The sequence below is a fragment of the Mesoplodon bidens genome (genome assembly GCF_964165515.1).
Source record: "Mesoplodon bidens genome assembly, chromosome: 1".
Taxonomy (NCBI): Eukaryota; Metazoa; Chordata; class Mammalia; order Artiodactyla; family Ziphiidae; genus Mesoplodon; species Mesoplodon bidens.
In genome coordinates this window covers 143,526,427-143,545,922 of record NC_138176.1, presented here as the reverse complement: position 1 = coordinate 143,545,922, position 19,496 = coordinate 143,526,427, and positions in this window count along the sequence as shown.

Below are 19,496 nucleotides of genomic sequence, written 5' to 3'. Positions count from 1 at the left end.
CATAGCTTAAAAACTTTCTATGTTATATTTTCATAGTTTCAGAATTTGAGCAGTGTTTAATTTCTCTCTGCATTATATTTTCCTTTAGAGAAAGAATACACTGGTATTTGTATATGTTGGAGGAATACTTTCAAAGAGAGAAATTATTCTTCAAATGTTTATGTCCACTGAATACTAAGTAATACTGCAACCTACTTGAAAAACAAAACCAAACTCCAAAACAAACCAAAAAACAAAAAATCCTGCAAACCAAAAAGTACAGGAAGCCTCAGAAGAATATGGCAGTTATACTGAAATGTAAAGATGCTTTACTATATCTTCTCTGGAGAGAGTTCTGACAGTATTTACCAAAGACGCTAAAGTTATTCACATCTTTTGTCCCAGCAACTACACATCTTAAAATACATACAAAAATGTATGATGTAGCCATTTTTTTGTAAAAGGAAACAATCGGAACCTAAATGTTCAGCAGTAGGCATTCATTGACTGAGTTGACACAACCACACAATAAAATATTATAGAGCCGTTATAATGTTATTTACATTTATTTATTAATATGGGAAATCATTCACAGTTTGTGGTTAAGCCATAAAACAAAAAATGTGTGGATTAGTATGCATAACATCATCTGATATTTTCATAAGGAAGTGACTAGGAAAAATTACCTACGAATAGTTTTATTTTGTATAAATGTCTTATCTGATTACTATTCTTGCCAACTTTTTACGTCTTTGAACCTAATCTATTGACTTCTTGCCCACAATATTTCCTGTGTAATGGGGGAGTAAAAAGGGAATTAGAATATGATCTGTCCTAGCTTTCAAGATGCTTACCAATGTTAAACAAACAAACCAAAAAATACAAACATGAGGACCGCTAGGAAGGCAAAAGACAGGATTGGAAGCCTAAACCATAAGTTTCATTTTTACAAAGAACTTCAAGAGAGAAGACATTTGCCTACCTGGAATGAAAAGAAAATAAGATTGTCTACTTTTGTAAACTTGAATTTATTAGGAATTGCCTTATGTATTGATTGGATTTGTACAGATTCTTGGAAGTTAAACCTAATTCATTTTTACTCTTCCAAAGCCTGGAGTGATTTTCTTCTTTTGACCTCCTCTAGTACTATTTGTCAGCTAACTCATTTGGTATCCAGCAAATACCATATTTTTATGTGCCTGTATCAACCTTTATCCTCAACATCATGAGACATTCTTTCAAAGCAAAGGTAGTCTTATCTTCTGACTCCTCACAGAATTTATTATGGAATCCACAATTTAAATATACATTATCTCTTTAGGAAAAAATAAATACCCCCCCTTCCTTTAGCTCTATGCTAAAAGACCTCCCAATTAAGAAAATTTCTATACACACAGTATTGAATACCTCTAAGAGGATAAAACTCAACTTCCAGGTAGTCTGCTAGAGAGGATAGAATGTGATCTTTGGAATCAGACACATCTACATTTGAATTCTAGCTCCTGAATTTCTAACTGTGTGACCTTATGCATGAATTACAGTCGATATAGGGAAAACAATAGCAGACCTAAAATGTTGTTAGGGGGATTTCATGAGATAATCTTGGTAAGCACCCTAAGTCCTTTCTTTTTTCTTTTTTATTTTCTTTGTAAATTTTTTTTGACTGAGGTATATTTGATTTACAACATCATATTAGTGTCAGGTGTACAACAAAGTGATTTGAAATTTTTATAGATTATACTTCATTAATAATTATTATAAAATATTGGCTGCATTCACTATGCTGTCCAATATATACTTGTAGTTTAAGAGGTACAAACTACTCTGTATAAAAAAATCACTTACTCCTATCTTGCCCCTCCTGCCTTCCCTTTCACCATTAGTAACCACTAGTTTGTTCTCTATATCTGAGTCAGTTCTTTTTTGTTATATTTAGTAGTTTGTTTTATTTTTCAGATTCCACACCTAAGCGATAACATACAGTATTTGTCTTTCTCTGTCTGGCTTATTTCACTAAGCATAGCACCCTCCAGGTCATCATATTGCAAATGGCAAAATGTCATTTTTTATGGCTGAGTAGTATTCCATTGCATATATATACCACATCTTCTTTATCCATTCATCTATTGATGAACACTTAGGTCGCTTCCATATCTTGGTTTTTGTAAATAATGCTGTTATGAATATTGAGGTTTACGTATCTTTTTGAATTATTGTTTTCATTTCCTTTGGATATATACCCAGGAGTGGAACTGCTGGATCATATGGTAGTTCTATTTTTAGTTTTGGGGGACCCTCCATACTGTTTTCCACAGTGCCTACACCAATTTACATTCCCACCAATAGTGTACAAGGGGTTCCTTTCCTCTACAATCTTGCCAACATTTGTTATTTGTGATTTTTAAAACTTATAGCCATTCAGACAGGTGTGAGGTGATATTTCATTGTTGTTTTGATTTTCATTTCTCTGATTAACAATGTTGAGCATCCTTTCATGTGCCTGTTGGCCATCTGTATGTCTTCTTGGGAAAAATGTCTCTTCAGGTTTTATGCCCATTTTGAATTGGGTGGTTTGTTTTTTTGATACTGAGTTGTGTGAGCTGTTTATACATTTTGGATATTACTCCCTATTGATCATAGCATTTGAAAATATGTTCTCCTTTTCAGTAGGTTATTTTTTTGTTTTGTTGATTGTTTTATTTGCTGTGCAAAAGCTTTAAATTTAATTGGGTCCCAATTTAAAATTTTTTACTTTTCTTTCCTTTGCCTTAGGAGACAGATTCAAAAAAATATTGCTACAATTTATGTCAGAGTCTTCTGCCTATGTTTTCTTCTAGGAGTTTTTGGTTTCTGGTCTTACATTTAGGTCTTCAATCTGTTTTGAGTTTCTTTTTGTATATTGTATGAAACATGTTCTGACTTCATTCTTTTAAATTTAGCTGTCCATTTTTCTTAGAACCACTTATTGAAGAGACTGTCTTTTCTCCATTGTATATTCTTGCCTCCTTTGTTGCAGATTAATTGACCACAGGTGCTTGAGTTTATATCCAGACTCTCTATTCTGTTCCATTGATCTATGTCAGTTTTTGTTTCAGTACCATACTATTTTGATTACTTTAGGTTTGTAGTATAGCCTGAAATCAGGGAGTGTGAGTTCTCCAGCTCTGTTCTCTTTTTTTTTTTTTCCCAAAATTGTTTTGGCTTTTCAGGGTCTTTTGTGTTTCCATACAAATTTTAAAATTATTCTAGTTCTGTGAAAAATGCCATTGGTATTTTTATAGAGATTGCTTTGAATACGTAGATTGCCTTGGGTAGTATGGTCATTTTAACAATACTAATTATTTCAATCCATGAACTTGGTATATCTTTCCATATGTGTGTTCTGTCTTCAGTTTCTCTCATCAGTGTCCTATTGTTTTCTGAGCACAGGAAAACCTCCTGTTTTTTTACTCCTTAGGTAGGTTTATTCCTAGGTATTTTATTATTTTTGATTGTTTCATTAATTTCTCTTTCTGATAGTTTCTTTTTACTATATAGAAATTCAATAGATTTCTGTATATTAATTTTGTACCCTGAATTTTTACCAAATTAATTGTTGAGCTCTAGTATTTTTTTGGTGGCATCTTTAGGATATTCTATGTATAGTCATATCGTCTGCAGTAACCATTTTGCTTTCTCTGTCTCCAGTCTGAATTCCTTTTATTTCTTTTTCTTTTCCAGTTGCTGTGGCTAGGACTTCCAATACTATGTTGAATAAAAGTAGTGAGAATGGGCATCCTTGTCTTGATCTTAGAGGAAATGCTTTCCACTTTTCACTGTTGAGTATGATGATAGCTTTGGGCTTATCATACGTGGCCTTTATTATGTTGAGGTATGTTCCCTCTATAACCACTTTCTGGAGAATTTTTATCATAAATAGATGTTGAAATTTGTCAGAAGCTTTTTCTGCATCAATTGAGATGATCATATTGTTTTCTTCAATTTGTTACTGTGGTATATCATATTGACTGATTTGTAGATACTGAAAAACCCCCAGGATAAACCCCACATGATCATGGAATATGATCCTTTAAATTTATTGTTGGATTCAGTTTGCTAATATTTTGTTGAGGATTTTTGTGTTTGTGTTCATCAGTAGTATTGGCCTGTAATTTTCTTTTTTGTTATATCTCTCTCTGGTTTTGGTATCAGGGTGATGCTGGCCTCAGAGAATGTGTTCAGAGACATTCCTTCCTCTGAAATTTTTGGAACAGTTTCAGAAGGATAGGTGTTACCTCTTCTCTAAATGTTTGGTAGAATTCACCTGTGAAGCCATCTGGTCCTGGAATTTTGTTTGTTGGGAGTTTTAAAATTACTGATTCAATTTCATTGCTGGTATTTGTTCTGTTCATATTTTCTGTTCCTGATTCAGTCTTGGGAGATTGTACATTTCTAGGAATTTTTCCATTTCTTCTAGGTTGTCCATTTTATTGGCACATTGTTGTTCACAGGAATCTGTTATGATCCCTTGCATTTTTGTGGTGTTGGTTTTTACTTTTTCATTTCTGCTTTAATTGATTTGGGCCCTCTCTTTTTCTTGATGAGTCTGGCTAAAAGTTTATCACTTTTTTTTTTCTTTTCAAAGAACTAGTTCTTAGTTGCATTGATGTTTTCTATTTTTTATTTTAAAGTCTCTATTTCATTTGTTTCTGCTCTGGTCTTTATGATTTCTTCTACTAATTTTTGGTTTTGTTTGTTCTTTTTCTAGTTCCTTTTGGTGTAGGGTTAGGTTGTTTGAGTTTTTTCTTGTTTCCTGAGGTAAGTTTATATCACTATAAACTTCCCTTTTAGAACTGCTTTTACTACATCCCATAGATTTTGTATCATCATGTTTTCATATTTATTTGTCTCCAGGTATTTTTTTATTTCTTATGATTTTCTCAGTGATCCATTGGTTGTTTAGTAGCATATTATTTAACCTCCATGTGTTTGTATTTCCTGCAGTTTTTGTTCTTGTATTTGATTTCTAGTTTCATAACATTGTGATCAGAAAAGAAGCTTGATATGATTTCAAATTTCTTAACGTCACCAAGGCTTATTTTCTGGCCCAGCATTTGATCTATCCTGGAGAATGTTCTGTGTGCACTTGAAAGAATGTGTATTCTGCTTTTGAATGAAATATTCTATACATATCTATTAAGTCTTATCTAATGTGCCATTTAATGCCAGTGTTTCCTGACTGATTTTCTGTCTGGATGATCTGTCCGTTGATGTAGGTGGGATGTTAAAGTCCCCTACTACTATTGTGCTACTGTCAGTTTTTCCATTTATGTCCAGTAATACTTGCTTTATATATTTAGGTGCTCCTATGTCAGGTGCATATATATTTACAATTATTATATCTTCTTCTTAGATTGATCCCTTGGTCATTATGTAGTGTCCTTCTTTGTCTTTTGTAACAGTTTTTATTTCTAGGTCTATTTTGTTTGATATAAGTGTTGCTACTTGGGCTTTCTTTTGATTTCCATTTGCATGGAATACCTTTTTCTACCCTCTAACTTTCAGTCTGTGTGTGTCTTTAGATCTGAGGTGAGTCTCTTCTAGACAGCCTATATAAGGGTATTGTTTTTATATTCATTCAGCCATTCTCTCCTTTGATTGGAGCAGTTAGCTCATTTATATTAAAATAATTATTGATATGTATGTACTTATTGCCCTTTTGTTAATTGTTTTGGGTTGTTTTTGTAGGGTTTTTGTTGTTGTTGTTCCTTCTTCTTTTGTTTTCATCCATTGTGATTTGATGACTGTCTTTAGTTTTATTTTTCAATTCCTTTCTCTTTTTTGTGTGTCTTTCTATTATAAATTTTTGGTTTGTAGTTACCCACATGATTGTTTTAAGTGGCCGATCTCTTAATTTCAAATGCATTTTAACAACTCTGCATCTGTACTTTCCTCCCCTCAATATTCCTCTTTCTTACATATTTTACATCTAATTGTTATGTGTATCCCTTAACTGCTTTTTATGGATATAGATGATTTTACTACTTTTGTCATTTAACCTTCCTACTAGCTTTGTACATGGATGATTTTCTACCTTTGGTGTATTTATTTGTCTTTACCAATGAGCTTTTTCCTTTCCAAATTTTCATGTTTCTAGTTTTGGCCTTTTCTTTTTTGCTTAGAGAAGTTCCTTTAACATTTCTTGTAAAGCTGGTTTGGTGGTGCTGAACTCTCATTGCTTTTGCTTATCTGTAATACTTTCATCTTTCCATCAGATCTGAATGAGAGCCTTGCCAGGTAAATTATTCTTGGTTGTAGGTTTTTCCCTTTCATCACTTTTAATATATTGTGCCGCTCCCTTGTAGACTGAAGTTTCTGATGAAAAGTCAGCTGATAGCCTTATGGAAGTTCCCTTCTGTGAAACTTGCTGCTTTTCCCTTACTGCTTTTAATATTCTGTATTTATTTATCTTTAATTTTTGTCATTTTTATTGCAGTGTGTCTTGGTGTGGTCCTCTTTGGCTTCATCCCATTTGGGACACTGTGCTTCCTGGACTTGATGGCTGTTTTTCTTTCCCAGGTTAAGGATGTTTTCTGCTATTATGTCTTCAAATATTTTCTCTGCCTCTTTCTCTCTTCTCCTGCTGGAACCCCTATAATGTGAATATGAGTGCACTTGATGTTGTGCCAGAGGTCTTAAACTGTTCTCACTTCTTTTTATTCTTTTTTTTTAATCCAGCTTCAGTGATTTCCACTACTGTCTTCCAGCTCACTGATACATTCCTTTGTATCATTTAGTCTACTGTTTTTTTTCCTCCTAGTATATTTTTTATTTATGTTATTATATTCTTCATCTGTTTGGTTTTTCCTTATATTTTCCAGAGTTTTGTTTAAAACTTCCAACTTCTCACTCTGTTGATCCATTCTTCCAAGTTCTTTGATCATCTTTGCAATCATTACCTTAAACTCTTTCTTAGGTAAATTGCCTGTCTCCACTTCACCTAATAATTCTTCTTCTGGAGTTTTTAATCTTGTTCCTTCATTTGAAACATTTTCCTCTCTCACCTCATTTTACCTAACTTGATGTTTTTATTTCTATGTACCTGGTAGATTGGTTACATTTCATGACCTTGGAGAAGTGATCTTTTGTAGGAGATGTCCTATGTGTCCCAGCAGCACACTCCCCTCTTGTCACCAGAGCCATGTGCTCTAGGAATGCCCCCTATGTGAGCTCTGTGGGTCCTTCTGTTGTGGTGGGCTGACTACTGTTGGCTGTCTGGTAGATGTAGCCTGTCTCAAGGCTAGAGCCAGCTCGTTGGTGGGTAGGGCCAGAGCTGAGGGGTTTCTGGGGCTAGTGCCTGCCAACTGATTGGTGGAGCTGAGTGTCAGGGTCTTTAACTTCAGGGCCCCAGGTATCCCAGGTCTAGTGTATGTGCACTGGTATGTGGTGACATGCACTGGGCCATCTGGGGCAAGGCAATGTCCAGGGGTGACTGTGGGTTCAAGGGGTCTTAAGGCAGCCTGTCTGCTGGTGGGTGGGGCTTGGTCCATGCCCAGCTGGTTGCTTGGTCTGAGGCATCTCAGTACTGGTGCCTACAGGCTAGTGGGCAGGGCAGGTGCGGGTCCTGAGGCTGATTAGCTAGAGAGAGGATTCCAAAATGGTGCTAGCCAGCACCAGTATCCATGTGGTAGAAAGAGCTCCCCAAAGTGGCCACCACCAGGGTCTCCGTCCCCAGGGTGAAGTCCAGTTGCTTCCTGGCTCTCTGGGAGACTCTCCAAGATTAGCAGGTAGGACTGACCCAAGCTCCTTTCATATTATTGCTTTAGCCCTGTGTCTGGAGCATGTGAGTTTTTGTGTGTGCCCTTTAAGGGTGGAATTTCTATTTCCCACATCCCTCTGGGTCTCCCAAAAGTAAGTCCCACTAGCCTTCAAAGCCAAACATTCTGGGGGCTTGTCTGCTTGAGGCAGGACCCCTGGGCTGGGGAGCCCATGTGGAGCTCAGACCCCTCACTCCTTGGGGAGAACCCCTGCAGTTGTAATTTTTCTCCCATTTGTGGCTTGCCCACCTGGGTGTATGGGTCTTTACTATACCACGACTCTGCCCCTCCCACCTGTCTCATTGTGTTTCCTTCTTTATATCTTAAGTTGTAGAAGATATTTTCTGGTATGTTTCTGGTCTTTTTCACTGATAGTTTTGTAAATAGTTGTAATTTTGGTGTGCACATGAGAGAAGGTGAGCTCAGGGTCTTTTTACTCCACCATCTTGGGAACTCTGTCCTTAATTCTTTTCTTTATGTAGCTTATGTAATGACAGATTTACATGACTTCTGTTGTAGTCCAAGTAGCATCATTTTTTGGTGGGGGCAGGGGTGGATAATGCAACAGCCTTCTAAATGACCTGTTTTTTCACTCTGTGAAAAAAGTGATCTTTCGAAGGAAATGTCCTATGTGTCCCAGCAGCACACTCCCTGCATTTCATTCCTGTTTAGGGCTGAATTGTGTTCTCCAAAATTTTACATGTTGAAGTCTTAACCTCCAGTACCTCAGAATGTGACTGTATTTAGAGGTAGGATTTTTAAAGTTTTAATTATGTTAAAATGAGGTAATTTGGGTGGGTTCTAATCCAACCTAACTGGTGTCCTCATAAGAAGAGGAAATTTAGACACGACAGGTACAGAGGTAAAACAGTGTGAAGACACAAAGAGAAGATGGCCATTTATAAGACAAGGAGAGAGGCCTCAGAAGAAATGAACACTGCAGACATCTTGATCTTGGACTTTAAGCCTCCAGAACTGTGAAACAATAAAATACTGTTTTTTAAAGCTACCCAGTCTGTGATTCTTTGTTTTGGCAGCCCTAGCAAACTGATACAGTTCTCTATTCAAATAACAGTGAGACCCTTTAAAACTTTAAAATGTCTCCATCATATCATAACTTACCTGTCCATACTCCCAACCCCCTAACGCACGGATCTCAAAGTGTTCTAATAGATTCCCATCTCAGAGTAAAATCCTAAGGTCTACAATACAACAAATGAGAACACCATGAGACTCTGGGCTATTTCTTTTACCCCATTTTCTGTCTCTCTTCTAGTCGTACAGTCTGACCCTGCTTTATTGGCCTTCTTTCTCTTCCTCAAACACACCAGCTTAATTCCCACCTTGAAAATCATTTTATTTGGGCTTCCCTGGTGGCGCAGTGGTTGAGAGTCCACCTGCCGATGCAGGGGACACGGGTTCGTGCCCTGGTCCGGGAAGATCCCACATGCCGTGGAGCAGCTGGGCCCGTGAGCCATGGCTGCTGAGCCTGCACATCCGGAGCCTGTGCTCCACAATGGGAGAGGCCACAACAGTGAGAGGCCCACGTACCGCAAAAAAAAAAAAAAAAAAAAAAAATCATTTAATTTGCTTTTAAAACAGTCTGAAAGATCTTCTTCCAGGTATTTACATGTTCACTCTCATATCATTCTGGTTTCTTCAAATGTCATCACCTAAGAGAGGCTATTGGTAACTACTCAACCTAAAATGGGCAACCTCCTATCATTCTCTATCTTTTTACCTGGCTTTATTTCTTTTTGTAGCACTTACTGCTGATAGATGTTCTTTATAGATATTCTCTTAAATTATTTGTGTATTTACACATTACCTCCTTCCACTAAAATATAAAACCCATGAGAATATGGGCTCTGTTTTACTTCCTCTTGTAATCTCTGTGCCTAGAAATTGCTTTGCAAAAGGTACATACCCAAGTTATATTTTTATAGTAATAAATATAACTATTAAATGGTGTTCCTTTAGTTAATAACATGGAAGGAGTTGCTCTATTTCATTTAATGAGCATATAAAGGAAAAATACATGAATTAATGTGTCTTCTATTCTGATAAAACATAACTTAAAACAGCAAACAATAAAAAAAAATTACTCAAATCTAATCAATAGATTGTGTTGGTTTTGTCACATTGACCTTGTCTTATAGATGGCATTAAACAAATCATTAGATGGTCAATTATAGTTATTGGGGCTGTAACAAAAGTTTATAATTTATTTGGTTCAGCTGTCTTGTCTACTAAATATAAAACTTAGTTCTGATCTTAGCCTGTCATTTAATAAACCAATGACCTGAGATAAATCTTTTAATACTACTGAACCTAACTGTTTCATCTGTAAACTATGAATAATAATATCAGTCCTGCCTGTCACACAGGGTTATAGTAAATTTTCATTTTAATAATGCATTTATTTTGTTATCTGAAAACACTCTGCAAAGAGTTGCAGTGTGGTCTTAGTGACATTCCAGTCACAGTTGGGAACAAATCCTATTTTCTGTCCCTAGCATTTCCACGCTGTGATGTAGTCCTCAAACTAGCCCCAGAATTTAATCCAAAGGACTAACATAATTGGAAATTCTTGTACCATTAGATCTAAGGATATTTTTTCTGATATTATAAAATATTAATTTAGTGATTCTCATCAGATAATTAGCACAAGATGTATTATGCATTGCTCTTCAAGAACTTATGAGAATAGTCCCTAGGACTTGCACATTTAATAGGAAGGCAGGCACTGAGAAAGTCTAGCTAAGGCAAGGTCTACTGACATCTCCAGGGAACAGCAGATAGAGGATGTCCTGACTCTGTGGACAGCTGGGGTGTTGTGTCACAAAGTGGATCTCAGAGTGCAAGTACCTGGAGTTGGGACAAGAAAAGAGGATGATAAAAATTATATTCACTTATTAAAAGTTTTCTTAGAGTAGACCTGTTCTCTACTGTCTGTTGCCTCTTGAGACATCATGATTTTACATGGAATATACATGATTATTAAAGCCTAACAGTGGTGTTATTCAAAATGGAAAAATAGTTTCCAAGGTTATATTTTATTTGAGATCACTTATTTGTACCTTTTCCGTCAGTTAGATGTATTTAAATATAAAAATGTCTTTTTAATACCATCCAAAGTTGTGAAGCAAAATGCAAAATTCAGGCATAGTATAAAGTTTTAAACAGTCTTATTTAGTAACGACTATAATTCAGATAGATATTATAAATAAAAGACAAAGCCAAAACTAGCTTTTAGAACAATTACAAATATAGATATAGAGATGAAAGCATATAATATTTTTCTCTTTTGTGCCTTTAAATCCATGTTCAATCTTTAGCTCACCTATACATGTATATGCACATTTGAATATGTGCTGTGGTATACCATTTTTGAAGAATGCAAATAATACTTAAGAAAAGAAATTACCATTCATTAAACAATCATGGGCTTTGGTTTTAAGAAGGCTTAAGTTATATAACAGAATTTGACAGATGGAGAACAGATCAGTTGTTGCCAAGTATTAGGGTAGACTATTTAGGCATAATATGAGAACGTGGTATTTTGTTTGTGGTGACAAAACAGTTCTGTATCCTGATTTTTATGATGGTTACGTAAATCTACCTTTCATATAACTATATGCACAACACACACACACAAGGTTGAATGTAAAAACCTTTGAAATCCGAGCAGAATTTGGACTTGAATTAATGGTATTATATAAATGTCAGTTTCCTAGTTTTGACAATGCACTATGGTTATGTAAGTAAGATTCAATCATTGTGGGAAGCTAGTTGCAGATAAAATAGTAATTCTCTATACTATTTTTGCAATTTCTTATGAGTCAAATTATTTCAAAATAAAAAGTATTAAAAGAAGAATTAAATTAAAAGGCTTGAAATTAATTGCTGCTTTTGCCATGATTAGTTGTATGAATTGGGCATATTGTTATTCAACTTCTTGTTTAGGCCTCAGTTTCCTCATCTGTAAAATTGGGATACTATTATGTTTCCTAACTTGTATTATTGTTATCATGATTAAATAATATAATGAATATGCATCCAATACTGTGTATAGCATAAAGTGCATGCTTAAACACTGAGTTTCCTACTTCTTTCTTGGCTATTGGGTTTTTTTTTTTTTTTAGTTTCCGTTTTATAACAAAGTGAATCAGTCATACATATACATCTGTTCCCACATCCCTTCCCTCCTGCGTCTCTCTCCCTCCCACCCTCCCCATCCCATCCCTCCAGGCAGTCACAAAACACCGAGCCGATCTCCCTGTGCTATGCGGCTGCTTCCCACTATCTATCTACCCTACGTTTGGTACTGTATATATGTCCATGCCTCTCTTTCGCTTCATCACAGCTTACCCTTCCTCGTCCCCATATCCTCAAGTCCATTCTCAAGTAGGTCTGTGTCTTTATTCCTGTTTTACCCTAGGTTCTTCATGACATTTTTTCCCCTAGTTTCCATATATATGTGTTAGCATACGGTATTTGTCTTTCTCTTTCTGACTTACCTCACTCTGTATGACAGACTCTAGGTCTATCCACCTCATTACAAATAGCTCAGTTTCATTTCTTTTTATGGCTGAGTAATATTCCATTGTATATATGTGCCATATCTTCTTTATCCATTCATCCGATGATGGACACTTAGGTTGTTTCCATCTCCGGGCTATTGTGAATAGAGCTGCAATGAACATTTTGGTACATGTCTCTTTTTGAATTATGGTTTTCTCAGGGTATATGCCAAATAGTGGGATTGCTGGGTCATATGGTAGTTCTATTTTTAGTTTTTTAAGGAACCTCCATACTGTTCTCCATAGTGGCTGTACCAATTCACATTCCCACCAGCAGTGCAAGAGTGTTCCCTTTTCTCCACACCCTCTCCAGCATTTATTGTTTCTAGATTTCTTGATGATGGCCATTCTGACTGATGTGAGATGATATCTCATTGTAGTTTTGATTTGCATTTCTCTAATGATTAATGATGTTGAGCATTCTTTCATGTGTTTGTTGGCAGTCTGTATATCTTCTTTGGAGAAATGCCTATTTAAGTCTTCTGCCCATTTTTGGATTGGGCTGTTTGTTTTTTTGCTATTGAGCTGCATGGGCTGCTTATAGATTTTGGAAATTAATCCTTTGTCTCTTGCCCCATTTGCAAATATTTTCTCCCATTCTGAGGGTTGTCTTTTGGTCTTGTTTATGGTTTCCTTTGCTGTGCAAAAGCTTTGAAGTTTCATTAGGTCCCATGTGTTTATTTTTGTCTTTATTTCCATTTCTCTAGGCGGTGGGTCAAAAAGGATCTTGCTGTGATTTATGTCATAGAGTGTTCTGCCTATGTTTTCCTCTAAGAGTTTGATAGTTTCTGGCCTTACATTTAGGTCTTTAATATATTTTGAGCTTCTTTTTGTGTATGGTGTTAGGGAATGATCTAATCTCATACTTTTACATGTCCCTGTCCAGTTTTCCCAGCACCACTTATTGAAGAGGCTGTCCTTTCTCCACTGTACATTCCTGCCTCCTTTATCAAAGATAAGTTGACCATAAGTGGGTGGGTTTATCTCTGGGCTTTCTATCCTGTTCCATTGATCTATCTTTCTGTTTTTGTGCCAGTACCACAATGTCTTGATTACTGTAGCTTTGTAGTATAGTCTGAAGTCGGGGAGCCTGATTCCTCCAGCTCCATTTTTCGTTCTCAAGATTGCTTTGGCTATTCGGGGTCTTTTGTTTTTCCAAACAAATTTTGAAATTTTTTGTTCTAGTTCTGTGAAAAATGCCAGTGGTAGTTTGATAGGGATTGCATTGAATCTGTAGATTGCTTTGGGAGGTAGAGTCATTTTCACACTATTGATTCTTCCAATCCAGGAGCATGGTATATCTCTCCATCTATTTGTATCATCTTTAATTTCTTTCATCAGTGTCTTATAATTTTCTGCATACAGGTCTTCTGTCTCCTTAGGTAGGTTTATTCCTAGATATTTTATTCTTTTTCTTGCAATGGTAAATGGGAGTGTTTTCTTGATTTCATTTTCAGATTTTTCATCATTAGTGTACAGGAATGCCAGAGATTTCTGTGCATTAATTTTGTATCCTGCTACTTTACCAAATTCACTGATTAGTTCTAGTAGTTTTCTGGTAGCACTTTTAGGATTCTCTATGTATACTATCATGTCATCTGCAAACAGTGACAGCTTTACTTCTTCTTTTCTGATTTGGATTCCTTTTATTTCCTTTTCTTCTCTGATTGCTGTGGCTAAAACTTCCAAAACTAAGTTGAATAAGAGTGGTGAGAGTGGGCAGCCTTGTCTTGTTCCTGATCTTAGTGGAAATGGTTTCAGTTTTCCACCATTGAAGACGATGCTGGCTGTGGGTTTGTCATATATGGCCTTTATTATGTTGAGGAAAGTTCCCTCTATGCCTACTTTCTGCAGGGTTTTTATCATAAATGGGTGTTGAATTTTGTCGAAAGCTTTCTCTGCATCTATTGAGATGATCATATGGTTTTTCTTCTTCAATTTGTTAATATGGTGTATCACATTGATTGATTTGCATATATTGAAGAATCCTTGCATTCCTGGAATAAACCCCACTTGATCATGGTGTATGATCCTTTTAATGTGCTGTTGGATTCTCTTTGCCACTATTTTGTGGAGGATTTTTGCATCTATGTTCATCAGTGATATTGGCCTGTAGTTTTCTTTCTTTATGACGTCCTTGCCTGGTTTTGGTATCAAGGTGATGGTGGCCTCATAGAATGAGTTTGGGAGTGTTCCTCCCTCTGCTATGTTTTGGAGGAGTTTGAGAAGGATAGGTGTTAGCTCTTCTCTAAATCTTTGAGAGAATTTACTTGTGAAGCCATCTGGCCCTGGGCTTTTGCTTGTTGAAAGATTTTTAATCACAGTTTCAATTTCAGTGCTTGTGATTGGTCTATTCATATTTTCTATTTCTTCCTGATTCAGTCTCAGAAGGTTGTGCATTTCTAAGAATTTGTCCATTTATTCCAGGTTGTCCATTTTATTGGCATAGAGTTGCTTGTAGTAATCTCTCATGATCTTTTGTATTTCTGCAGTGTCAGTTGTTACTTCTCCTTTTTCATTTCTAATTCTATTGATTGGTGTCTTCTCCCTTTTTTTCTTGATGAGTCTGGCTAATGGTTTATCAATTTTGTTTATCTTCTCAAAGAACCAGCTTTTAGTTTTATTGATCTTTGCTATCATTTCCTTCATTTCTTTTTCATTTATTTCTGATCTGATCTTTATGATTTCTTTCTTTCTGCTAACTTTGGGGGTTTTTTGTTGTTCTTTCTCTAATTGCTTTAGGTGCAGGGTCAGGTTGTTTACTCGAGATGTTTCCTGTTTCTTAAGGTGGGATTGTATTGCTATAAACTTCCCCCTTAGAACTGCTTTTGCTGTGTCCCATAGGTTTTGCGTCGTCGTGTCTCCATTGTCATTTGTTTCTAGGTATTTTTTTATTTCTTCTTTGATTTCTTCAGTGATCACTTCCTTATTGAGTAGTGTATTGTTTAGCCTCCATGTGTTTGTATTTTTTACAGATCTTTTCCTGTAATTGATGTCTAGTCTCATAGCATTGTGGTTGGAAAAGATACTTGATACAATTTCAATTTTCTTAAATTTACCAAGGCTTGATTTGTGACCCAAGATATGATCTATCCTGGAGAATGTTCCATGAGCACTTGAGAAAAATGTGTATTCTGTTGTTTTTGGATGGAATGTCCTATAAATATAAATTAAGTCCATCTTGTTTAATATATCATTTAAAGCTTGTGTTTCCTTATTTATTTTCATTTTTGATGATCTGTCCATTGGTGAAAGTGGGGTGTTAAAGTCTCCTACTATGAGTGTGTTACTGTCGATTTCTCCTTTTATGGCTGTTAGTATTTGCCTTATGTATTGAGATGCTCCTATGTTAGGTGCATAAGTATTTACAATTGTTATATTTTCTTCTTGGATCGATCCCTTGATCATTATGTAGTGTTTTCTTTATCTCTTCTAATAGTCTTTATTTTAAAGTTTATTTTGGGGCTTCCCTGGTGGCGCAGTGGTTGAGAGTCCGCCTGCCGATGTGGGGTATGTGGGTTCATGCCCCGATCTGGGAAGATCCCACATGCCGTGGAGCGGCTGTGCCCATGAGCCATGGCCGCTGAGCCTGCGCGTCCGGAGCCTGCGTGTCCGGAGCCTGTGCTCCACAACGGGAGAGGCGACAACAGTGAGAGGCCCACATACTGAGAAAAACAAACAAACAAACATAAAGTCTATTTTGTCTGATATAAGAATTGCTACACCAGCTTTCTTTTGATTTCCATTTGCATGGAATATCTTTTTCCATCCCCTTACTTTCAGTCTGTATGTGTCTCTAGGTCTGAAGTGGGTCTCTTGTAGACAGCATATATATGGGTCTTGTTTTTGTATCCATTCAGCCAATCTTTGTCTTTTGGTGAGAGCATTTAGTCCATTTACATTTAAGGTAATTATTGATATGTATGCTCCTATTCCCATTTCCTTAATTGTTTTGTGTTCATTATCGTAGGTATTTTCCTTCTGTTGTGTTTCTTGCCTAGAGAAGTTCCTTTAGCATTTGTTGTAAAGCTGTTTTGGTGGTGCTGAACTCTCTCAGCTTTTGCTTGTCTGTAAAGATTTTAATTTCTCCCTCAAATCTGAATGAGATCCTTGCTGGGTAGAGTAATCTTGGTTGCAGTTTTTTTCTCCTTCATCACTTTAATTATGTCCTGTCACTCCCTTCTGACTTGTAGAGTTTCTGCTGAGAGATCAGCTGTTATCCTGATGGGGATTCCCTTGTGTGTTATTTGTTGTTTTTCCCTTGCTGCTTTTAATATGATTTCTTTGTGTTTAATTTTTGACAGTTTGATTAATATGTGTCTTGGCGTATTTCTCCTTGGATTTATTCTGTATGGGACTCTCTCTGCCTCCTGGACTTGATTAACTATTTGCTTTCCTATATTAGGGAAGTTTTCAACTATAATCTCTTCAAATATTTTCTCAGTCCCTTTCTTTTTCTCTTCTTCTGGAACCCCTATAATTTGAATGTTGGTGTGTTTAATGTTGTCCCAGAGGTCTGTGAGACTGTCCTCTGTTCTTTTCATTCTTCTTTCTTTATTTTGCTTTGCAGCAGTTATTTCCACTATTTTATCTTCCACCTCACTTATCCGTTCTTCTGCCTCAGGTGTTCTGCTATTGATCCCATCTAGAGTATTTTTCATTTCATTTATTGTGTTTTTAATCGATGCTTGATTCATCTTTAGTTCTTCTAGATCCTTGTTAACTGTTTCTTGCATTTTGTCTATTCTATTTCCAAGATTTTGGATCTTGGAAATAGAATCTTGGATCATCTTTACAATCATTATTCTGAATTCTTTTTTCAGATAGACTGCCTATTACCTCTTCATTTGTTAGGTCTGGTGGGTTTTTATCTTGCTCCTTCACCTGCTGTGTGTTTTTCTGTCTTCTCATTTTGCTTATGTTACTGTGTTTGGGGTCTCCTTTTTGCAGGCTGCAGATTCGTAGTTCCCATTGTTTTTGGTGTCTGTCCCCAGTGGCTAAGGTTGTTTCAGTAGTTTGTGTACGCTTCCTGGTGGGGGCGACTAGTGCCTGTGTTCTGGTGGTTGAGGCTGGATCTTGTCTTTCTGGTGGACAGGTCCATGTCTGGTGGTGTGTTTTGGAGTTCCTGTGGCCTTATTATATTTTTAGGCAGCCTCTCTGCTAATGGATGGGGTTGTGTTCCTGCCTTGCTAGTTGCTTGGCATAGGGTGACCCGCACTGTAGCTTGCTGGTCGTTGACTGAAGCTGGGTGCTGGTGTTGAGATGGAGATCTCTGGGAGATTTTCACCGTTTTTATATTATATGGAGCTGGGATGTCTCTTGTGGATCCGTGTCCTGAAGTTGGCTCTCCCACTTCAGAGGCACCGCACTGACTCCTGGCTGCAGCATCAATAGCCTTTCATCTACCCGGCTCAGAATAAAAGGGAGAAAATGTTGAAAGAAAGAATTAGTAGAAGAAAGAAAGAGAGAAAGAAAGAAAGGAAGAAGGAAAGAAAGGAAGGAAGGAAGGAAGAAAGAAAGAAAGGAAGGAGGGATGGAGGAAGGAAAGAAAAAGAAAGAGTGAATAGAAGAAGGGAGGGAGGGAAGGAGGAAGGAAAGAAAGAAAGAAAGAAAGAAAGAAAGAAAGGCAGGAGGGAGGGAGGGAGGCAGGAAGGAAAGAAAAAGAGTGAAAGGAAGAAATGAGGGAGGGAGGGAGGAAGGAAAGAAAGAAAGAAAGACAGGAGGGAGGGAGAAATGATGGAAAGAAAGAAAGGAGGTAGGGAGGGAGGAAGGAAAGGAAAAGAAACAGTGAAAGGAAAAAGGGAGGGAGGGAGGGAGGAAAGAAAGAAAGAAAGAAAGACAGGAGGGAGGGAAGGATGAAGTAAAGATAAAGAAAGAGTAAAAGGAAAAAGGGAGGGAGGGAGGGAGGGAGGAAGGAAAGAAAGACAGGAGGGAGGGAGGGAGGAACAATGGAAAGAAAGAAAGAAAGGAGGGAGGGAGGGAGGAAGGAAAGAGTGAAAGGAGGAAGGGGGAAGGAGGGAGGGAGGGAGGAAGGAAAGAAAGACAGGAGGAAGGGGGGAAGGAGGGAGGGAGGGAGGGAGGAAGGAATGAAAGACGGGAGGGAGGGAGGAACAATGGAAAGAAAGAAAGAAAGAAAGGAGGGAGGGAGGGAGGAAGGAAAGAGTGAAAGGAGGAAGGGGGGAAGGAGGGAGGGAGGAAGGAAAGAGTGAAAGGAGGAAGGGGGGAAGGAGGGAGGGAGGAAGGAAAGAAAGAAGGAAAGAAAGACTGGAGGGAGGGAGGGAGGAAGGACGGAAAGAAAGAAAGGAGGGAGGGAGGGAGAAAGGAAAGAAAAAGAAAGTGAAAGGAAGAAGGGAGGGAGGGTGGGAGGAAGGAAAGAAAGAAAGAAAGAGAAAGGGGCGGAAGGAGGGAGAGAGGAGGGGAAGGTAGGAAAAATGGAAAGAGAGAAGATAAAGTAAAATAGAATAAAGTATAAAATATAGTAGCATTATTAAAAATAAAAAAATAATTATTGAAAAAAATAAAAATATTAAAAAACAAAACGTACCGATAGAACCCTGGGACCTATGGTGGAAGCAAAGCTATACAGAGAAAACCTCACACAGAAGCATACATATACACATTCACAAAAAGAGAACAGGGGGAAAAAATTGAAAATCTTGCTCTCAAAGTCCACCTCTTTAATTTGGGATAATTCGTTGTAAAAAGAGGAAAAGGGGAAAAATCTTAAATCTTGTCCTCAAAGTCCACCTCCTCAATTTGGGATGATTCGCTGTCCATTCATGCACTCCACAGACGCAGGGCACATCAAGTGGACCGTGGAGCTTTAATCCGCTGCCTCCAAGGCTGCACAGAGAGATTTCCCTGTCTCTTCTCTGCTCTCACAGCTCCCGGGTCTCAGCCTTGGACCTGGCCCTGCCTCTGCGCGTAGGTCGCCGGAGGGCATCCGTTCTTCGCTCAGACAGGACGGGTTTAAAGGAGCCGCTGATTCGGGGCTCTGGCTCACTCAGGCCGAGGGGAGGGAGGGGTACGCAGTGCGGGGCGGGCCTGCGGCTGCAGAGGCCGGCACGACGTTGCACCAGCCTGAGGCGCTCCGTGCGCTTTCCCGGGGAAGCCGTCCCTGGGTCCCGGGACCCCGGCA